Source organism: Tenrec ecaudatus (assembly GCF_050624435.1).
Source record: "Tenrec ecaudatus isolate mTenEca1 chromosome 2 unlocalized genomic scaffold, mTenEca1.hap1 SUPER_2_unloc_3, whole genome shotgun sequence".
NCBI classification, from domain to species: Eukaryota; Metazoa; Chordata; class Mammalia; order Afrosoricida; family Tenrecidae; genus Tenrec; species Tenrec ecaudatus.
Window position 1 is genome coordinate 1,178,769 of NW_027457579.1, and position 8,030 is coordinate 1,186,798.

Consider the following 8,030-nt stretch of genomic DNA (forward strand, 5'->3'; position numbering starts at 1 on the left):
TAGTCCAAGTGACCGCTAGGTAGCCTAGATAGTCCAAATTCCCGTTAGCTAACATACATAGTCCAAGTGCCCGTTGGTAACCTACATAGTCCAAGTGACCGCTAGGTAGCCTAGATAGTCCAAATTCCCGTTAGCTAACATACATAATCCAAGTCCCCGTTCGCTAACCAAGATAGTCCAAGTGCCGGCTAGGTAACTTACTTAGTCCAAGTGCCCGCTAGGTAAGCTACAAGTCCAAGGGCCCGCTAGTTAACCTACATAGTCCAAGGGCTCGCTAGTTAACCTTAATAGCCCAAGTGCCGGCTAGTTAACCTAGATAGTCCAAGTGCCCGCTAGTTAACCTACATAGTCCAAGGGCCCACTAGTTAACCTAGATCGTCCTAATGTCCTCTAGTTCACCTACATAGTCCAAGTGCCCGCTACGTAACCTAGATAGTCCAAGTGCCCGCTAGGTAACCTACATAGTCCAAGTGCCCGTTAGCTAACATACATAGTCCAAGTGCCCGTTAGAGAACTTACATAGTCAAAGGGCCTGCTATGGAACCTACATAGTCCAAGTGCCCGCTAGAGAACCTTCATAGTCAGAGTGCCTGCTAGGGAACCTGCATAGTGCAAGTGCCCTTTAGGGAACCTATGTAGTCCAAGTGCCCGCTAGGGAACCTAGATACTCCAAGTGCCCGCTAGGTAACCTACAAAGTCCAAGTGCCCGCTAGATAATCTATATAGTCCAAATGCCCGCTAGGGCACCTACATATTCCAAGTGCACGCTAATTAACCTACATAGTCCAAGTGCCCGTTAGCTAACCTAGATAGTCCAAGGGCCAAATAGTAAACCTACATGGTTCAAGTGCCCGCTAGGTAACCTAGCTAATCCAAGTGTCTGCTAGTTAACCTATATCCTCCAAGTGCCCACTAGTTAACCTAGATGGTCTAAGTGCCCGCTGGTTAACCTACATAGTCCAAGGGCCTGCTAGTTAACCTACATAGTGCAAGGGCCCGCTAGTTAACCTACATAGTCCAAGTGCCCGCTAGGTAACCTACATAGTCCAAGTGCAAGACGGGAACCTACATAATCCAAGTGCCCGCTAGGGAACCTGCATCGTCCAAGTGCCCGTTAGCTAACATACGTAGTCCAAGAGCACGCTAGGTAACCTACATAGTCCAAGTGCCCGTTCGTTAACCTAGATAGTCCAAGTGCCCGCTAGGTAACCTAGACAGTACAAATGCCTGCTAGGTCACCTACATAATCCAAGTCCCCGTTCGCTAACCAAGATACTCCAAGTGCCGGCTACGTTACCTGCATAGTCCTAGTGCCCGTTAGGCAACCTAGATAGTCCAAGTGCCCGCTAGGTAACCTACATAGTCCAAGTGACCGCTAGGTAGCCTAGATAGTCCAAATTCCCGTTAGCTAACATACATAGTCCAAGTGCCCGCTAGGTAACCTACATAGTCCAAGTGCCCGTTCGTTAACCTAGATAGTCCAAGTGCCCGCTAGGTAACTTAGACAGTCCAAGTGCCTGCTAGGTCAACTACATAGTCCAAGTCCCCGTTCGCTAACCTAGATAGTGCAAGTGCCTGCTAGGTAACCTACATAGTCTAAGGGCCCACTAGTTAACCTAGATCATCCAAATGTCCTGTGGGTAACCTACATAGTCCAAGTGCCCGCTTCGTAACCTAGATAGTCGAAGTGCCCGTTAGGTAACCTAGATAGTCCAAGTGCCCGCTAGGTAACCAACATATTCCAAGTGCCCGCTAGGTAACCTAGATAGTCCAAGTGCCCGTTAGCTAACATACATAGTCCAAGAGCACGCTAGGTAACCTACATAGTCCAAGTGCCCGTTCGTTAACCTAGATAGTCCAAGTGCCCGCTAGGTAACCTAGACAGTACAAGTGCCTGGTAGGTCACCTACATAATCCAAGTCCCCGTTCACTAACCAAGATAGTCCTAGTGCCGGCTAGGTAACTTACTTAGTCCAAGTGCCCGCTAGGTAAGCTACAAGTCCAAGGGCCCGCTAGTTAACCTACATAGTCCAAGGGCTCGCTAGTTAACCTTGATAGCCCAAGTGCCGGCTAGTTAACCTAGATAGTCCAAGTGCCCGCTAGTTAACCTACATAGTCCAAGGGCCCACTAGTTAACCTAGATCGTCCTAATGTCCTCTAGTTCACCTACATAGTCCAAGTGCCCGCTACGTAACCTAGATAGTCCAAGTGCCCGCTAGGTAACCTACATAGTCCAAGTGCCCGTTAGCTAACATACATAGTCCAAGTGCCCGTTAGAGAACTTACATAGTCAAAGGGCCTGCTATGGAACCTACATAGTCCAAGTGCCCGCTAGAGAACCTTCATAGTCAGAGTGCCTGCTAGGGAACCTGCATAGTGAAAGTGCCCTTTAGGGAACCTATGTAGTCCAAGTGCCCGCTAGGGAACCTAGATACTCCAAGTTCCCACTAGGTAACCTACAAAGTCCAAGTGCCCGCTAGATAATCTATATAGTCCAAATGCCCGCTAGGGCACCTACATAGTCCAAGTGCACGCTAATTAACCTACATAGTCCAAGTGCCCGTTAGCTAACCTAGATAGTCCAAGGGCCAAATAGTTAACCTACATGGTTCAAGTGCCCGCTAGGTAACCTAGCTAATCCAAGTGTCCGCTAGTTAACGTATATCCTCCAAGTGCCCACTAGTTAACCTAGATGGTCTAAGTGCCCGCTGGTTAACCTACATAGTCCAAGGGCCTGCTAGTTAACCTACATAGTGCAAGGGCCCGCTAGTTAACCTACATAGTCCAAGTGCCCGCTAGGTAACCTACATAGACCAAGTGCAAGACGGGAACCTACATAATCCAAGTGCCCGCTAGGGAACCTACATAGTCCAAATGCCCGTTAGGAAGCCTAGATAGTCCAAATGCCCACTAGGGTACCCACATAGTCCAAGTGCCCGCTAGGGAACCTACATAGTCAAAGTGCCCGCTAGGGAACCTGCATCGTCCAAGTGCCCGCTAGTTAACCTAGATTGTCCAAGTTCCTGTTAGCTAACCTACATAGTCCAAGTGCCCGTTCGTTAACCTAGATTGTCCAAGTGCCCGCTTGGTAACCAACATAGTCCAAGTGCCCGCTAGGTAATTGAGATAGTCCAAGTGCCCGTTAGCTAACAGAGATAGTCCAAGTGCCCGCTAAGTAGACACATAGTCCAAGTGCCCGTTTGCTAACCTAGATCATCAAAGTGCCCGCTAGTTAACCTACATAGTCCAAGGGCCCGCTAGTTAACCTAGATAGTCCAAGTGCCCGCTAGTTAACCTACATAGTACAAGGACCCACTAGATAACCTACATAGTCCTAGTGCCCGCTAGTTAACATATATTGTCCAAGTCCCTGATCAGGAACCTACATAGTCCAAGTATCCGGTAGGTAACCTACATAGTCCAAATGCCCCCTAGTAACGTACATAGTCCAAGTGCCCGCTAGGGAACCTACATAGTCCAAGTGCCTGTTAGGTAACCTAGATAGTTCAAAGGCCTGCTAGGGAACCCACATAGTCCAAGTGCCCGTTAGAGAAATTACATAGTCAAAGGGCCTGCTATGGAACCTACATAGTCCAAGTGCCCACTAGGGAACCTTCATAGTCCGAGTGCCTGCTAGGGAACCTACATAGTCCAAGTGCCCGTTAGCTAACCTAGATAGTCCAAGGGCCAAATAGTTAACCTACATGGTTCAAGTGCCCGCTAGGTAACCTAGCTAATCCAAGTGTCCGCTAGTTAACCTATATCGTGAAGTGCCCGCTAGTTAACCTAGATCGTCCAAGTGCCCGTTAAATAACCTAGATAGTCCAAGTGCCCGCTAGGTTACCTACATAGTCCAAGTTCCCGCTAGGTAACCTAGATAGTCCTAGTGCCCGTTACCTAACATAGATCGGCCAAGTGCCCGCTAGGTAACCTACATAGTCCAAGTGCCCGTTCGTTAACCTAGAAATCCATGTGCCCGCTAGGTAACCTAGACAGTCCAAGTGCCCGCTAGGTTACCTGTATAGTCCAAGTGCCCGTTAGGTAACCTAGATAGTCCAAGTGCCTGCTAGGTAACCTACATAGTCTAAGTGCCCGCTAGGTAACCTAGGTAGTCCAAGTGCCCGTTAGCTAACCTAGATAGTCCAAGTGCCGGCTAGGTGACCTAAATAGTCAAAGTGACCACTAGGTAACCTAGATAGTCCAAGTTCCTGTTAGCTAACCTAGATAGTCCAAGTGCCCGCTAGGTAACCTACATAGTCCAAGGGCCCGCTCGTTAACCTAGTTCGTCCAAGTGTCCGCTAGTTAACCTATATAGTCCAAGTGCCCACTAAATAACCAAGATAGTCAAAATGCCCGCTAGGTAACCTACATAGTCCAAGTTCCCACTAGGTAACCTAGATAGTCCATGTGCCCGCTAGTTAACCTACATAGTCCAAGTGCCCGCTAGGTAACCTAGATAGTCCAAGGGCTCGCTAGTTAACCTATATAGTCCAAGTGCCCGCTAGGTAACCTTGATCGTCCAAGTGCCCGCTAGGTAACCTACATAGTCCTAGTGCGCGTTAGTTAACCAACATTGTCCAAGTGACCGATAGCGAAGGTACATAATCCAAGTGCCCGTTAGGTAACCTACATAGTCCAAATGCCCGCTAGTAACCTACATAGTCCAAATGCCCGTTAGTAACCTACATAGTCCAAGTGCCCGCTAGGGAACCTACATAATCCAAGTGCCCGCTAGGGAACCTACATACTCCAAGTGCCCGTTAGGTAACCTAGATAGTCCAAATGTCCGCTATGGAACCCACATAGTGAAAGTGCCCACTAGGGAACCTGCATCGTCCAAGTGCCCGCTAATTAACCTAGATAGTCCAAGTACCCGCTAGTTAACCTAGATCGTCCAAGTGCCCGTTAAGTAACCTAGATCGTCCAAGTGCCCGCTAGGTTACCTACATAGTCCAAGTTCCCGCTAGGTAACCTAGATAGTCCTAGTGCCCGTTACCTAACATAGATCGGCCAAGTGCCCGCTAGGCAACCTACATAGTCCAAGTGCCCGTTCGTTAACCTAGAAATCCATGTGCCCGCTAGGTAACCTAGACAGTCCAAGTGCCCGCTAGGTTACCTGCACAGTCCAAGTGCCCGTTAGGTAACCTAGATAGTACAAGTGCCTGCTAGGTAACCTACATAGTCTAAGTGCCCGCTAGGTAACCTAGGTAGTCCAAGTGCCCGTTAGCTAACCTAGATAGTCCAAGTGCCGGCTAGGTGACCTAAATAGTCAAAGTGACCACTAGGTAACCTAGATAGTCCAAGTTCCTGTTAGCTAACCTAGATAGTCCAAGTACCCGCTAGGTAACCTACATAGTCCAAGGGCCCGCTCGTTAACCTAGTTCGTCCAAGTGTCCGCTAGTTAACCTATATAGTCCAAGTGCCCACTAAATAACCAAGATAGTCAAAATGCCCGCTAGGTAACCTACATAGTCCAAGTTCCCACTAGGTAACCTAGATAGTCCAAGTGCCCGCTAGGTAACCTACATAGTCCTAGTGCCCGCTAGTTAACCAACATTGTCCATGTGCCCGATACGGAACCCTCATAGTCCAAGTGCCCGTTAGGTAACCTACATAGTCCAAATGCCCGCTAGTAACCTACATAGTTCAAGTGCCTGATAGGGAACCTGCATAATCCTAGTGCCCGCTAGGGAATTTACATAGTCCAAGTGCCCGTTAGCTAACCTAGATAGTCCAAGTGCCCGCTAGGGAACCTACATAGTCCAAGTGCCCGTTAGGGAACGTACATAGTCCAAGTGCCCGCTAGGTAACCTAGATAGTCCATGTGCCCGCTAGTTAACCTACATAGTCCAAGTGCCCGCTAGGTAACCCAGATAGTCCAAGGGCTCGCTAGTTAACCTATATAGTCCAAGTGTCCTCTAGGTAACCTTGATCGTCCAAGTGCCCGCTAGGTAACCTACATAGTCCTAGTGCGCGTTAGTTAACCAACATTGTCCAAGTGACCGATAGCGAAGGTACATAGTCCAAGTGCCCGTTAGGTAACCTACATAGTCCAAATGCCCGCTAGTAACCTACATAGTCCAAATGCCCGTTAGTAACCTACATAGTCCAAGTGCCCGATAGGGAACCTACATAATCCAAGTGCCCGCTAGGGAACATACATACTCCAAGTGCCCGTTAGGTAACCTAGATAGTCCAAATGTCCGCTATGGAACCCACATAGTGAAAGTGCCCACTAGGGAACCTGCATCGTCCAAGTGCCCGCTAATTAACCTAGATAGTCCAAGTCCCCGCTACTTAAGCTAGATTGTCCAATTGCCAGGTAGTTAACCTAGATCGTCCAAGTGCCCGCTAGTTATACTACATAGTCCAAGGGCCCCCTAGTGAACCTAGATATTCCAAGTGCCGGCTAGTTAACCTAGATCGTCCAAGTGTCCGCTAGTTAACCTACATAGTCCAAGTGCCCGTTAGGTAACCTACATAGTCCAAGTGGCCCCTAGGTAACCTAGATAGTCAAAGTGCCCGTTAGGTAACCTAGATAGTCCAAGTGCCCGCTAGGTAACCTACAGAGTCCAAGTGCCCGCTAGGTAACCTAGATAGTCCAAGTGCCGCTAGGTAACTTACATAGTCAAAGTGCCTGCTAGGTAACCTAGATAGACCATGTTCCTGTTAGCTAACCTAGATAGTCCAAGTTCCCGCTAGGTAACCTACATAGTCTAAGGGCCCGCTCGTTAACCTAGTTCGTCCAAGTGCCTGCTAGGTTACCTGCATAGTTCTAGTGCCCGTTAAGTAACCTAGATAGTCCAAGTGCCCGCTAGGTAACCTACATAGTCCAAGTGACCGCAAGGTAGCCTAGATAGTCCACGTTCCCGTTAGCTAACATACATAGTCAAAGTGCGCGCTAGGTAACCTACATAGTCCAAGTGTCCGTTAGTTAACCTAGATAGTCCCAGTGCCCGCTTGGTAACTTAGACAGTCCAAGTGCCTGCTAGGTCAACTACATAGTCCAAGTCCCCGTTCGCTAACCTAGATAGTGCAAATGCCTGCTAGGTAACCTACATAGTCCAAGGGCCCACTAGTTAACCTAGATCATCCAAATGTCCTGTAGGTAACCTACATAGTCCAAGTGCCCGCTACGTAACCTAGATAGTCGAAGTGCCCGTTAGGTAACCTAGATAGTCCAAGTGCCCGCTAGGTAACCTACATATTCCAAGTGCCCGCTAGGTAACCTAGATAGTCCAAGTGCCCGTTAGCTAACATACATAGTCCAAGAGCACGCTAGGTAACCTACATAGTCCAAGTGCCCGTTCGTTAACCTAGATAGTCCAAGTGCCCGCTAGGTAACCTAGACAGTACAAGTGCCTGGTAGGTCACCTACATAGTCCACGTCCCCGTTCGCTAACCTAGATAGTCCAAGTGCCGGCTAGGTAACCTACTTAGTCCAAGTGCCCGCTAGGTAAGCTACAAGTCCAAGGGCCCGCTAGTTAACCTACATAGTCCAAGTGCCGGCTAGTTAACCTAGATAGTCCAAGTGCCCACTAGTTAACCTACATAGTCCAAGGGCCCACTAGTTAACCTAGATCGTCCTAATGTCCTCTAGTTCACCTACATAGTCCAAGTGCCCGCTACGTAACCTAGATAGTCCAAGTGCCCGCTAGGTAACCTACATAGTCCAAGTGCCAGTTAGCTAACATACATAGTCCAAGTGCCCATTAGAGAACTTACATAGTCAAAGGGCCTGCTATGGAACCTACATAGTCCAAGTGCCCGCTAGAGAACCTTCATAGTCAGAGTGCCTGCTAGGGCACCTAAAGAGTCCAAGTGCACACTAATTAACCTACATAGTCCATGTGCCCGTTAGCTAACCTAGATAGTCCAAGGGCCAAATAGTTAACCTACATGGTTCAAGTGCCCGCTAGGTAACCTAGCTAATCCAAGTGTCCGCTAGTTAACCTAGATGGTCTAGGTGCCCGCTGGTTAACCTACATAGTCCAACGGCCCGCTAGTTAACCTACATAGTGCAAGGGCCC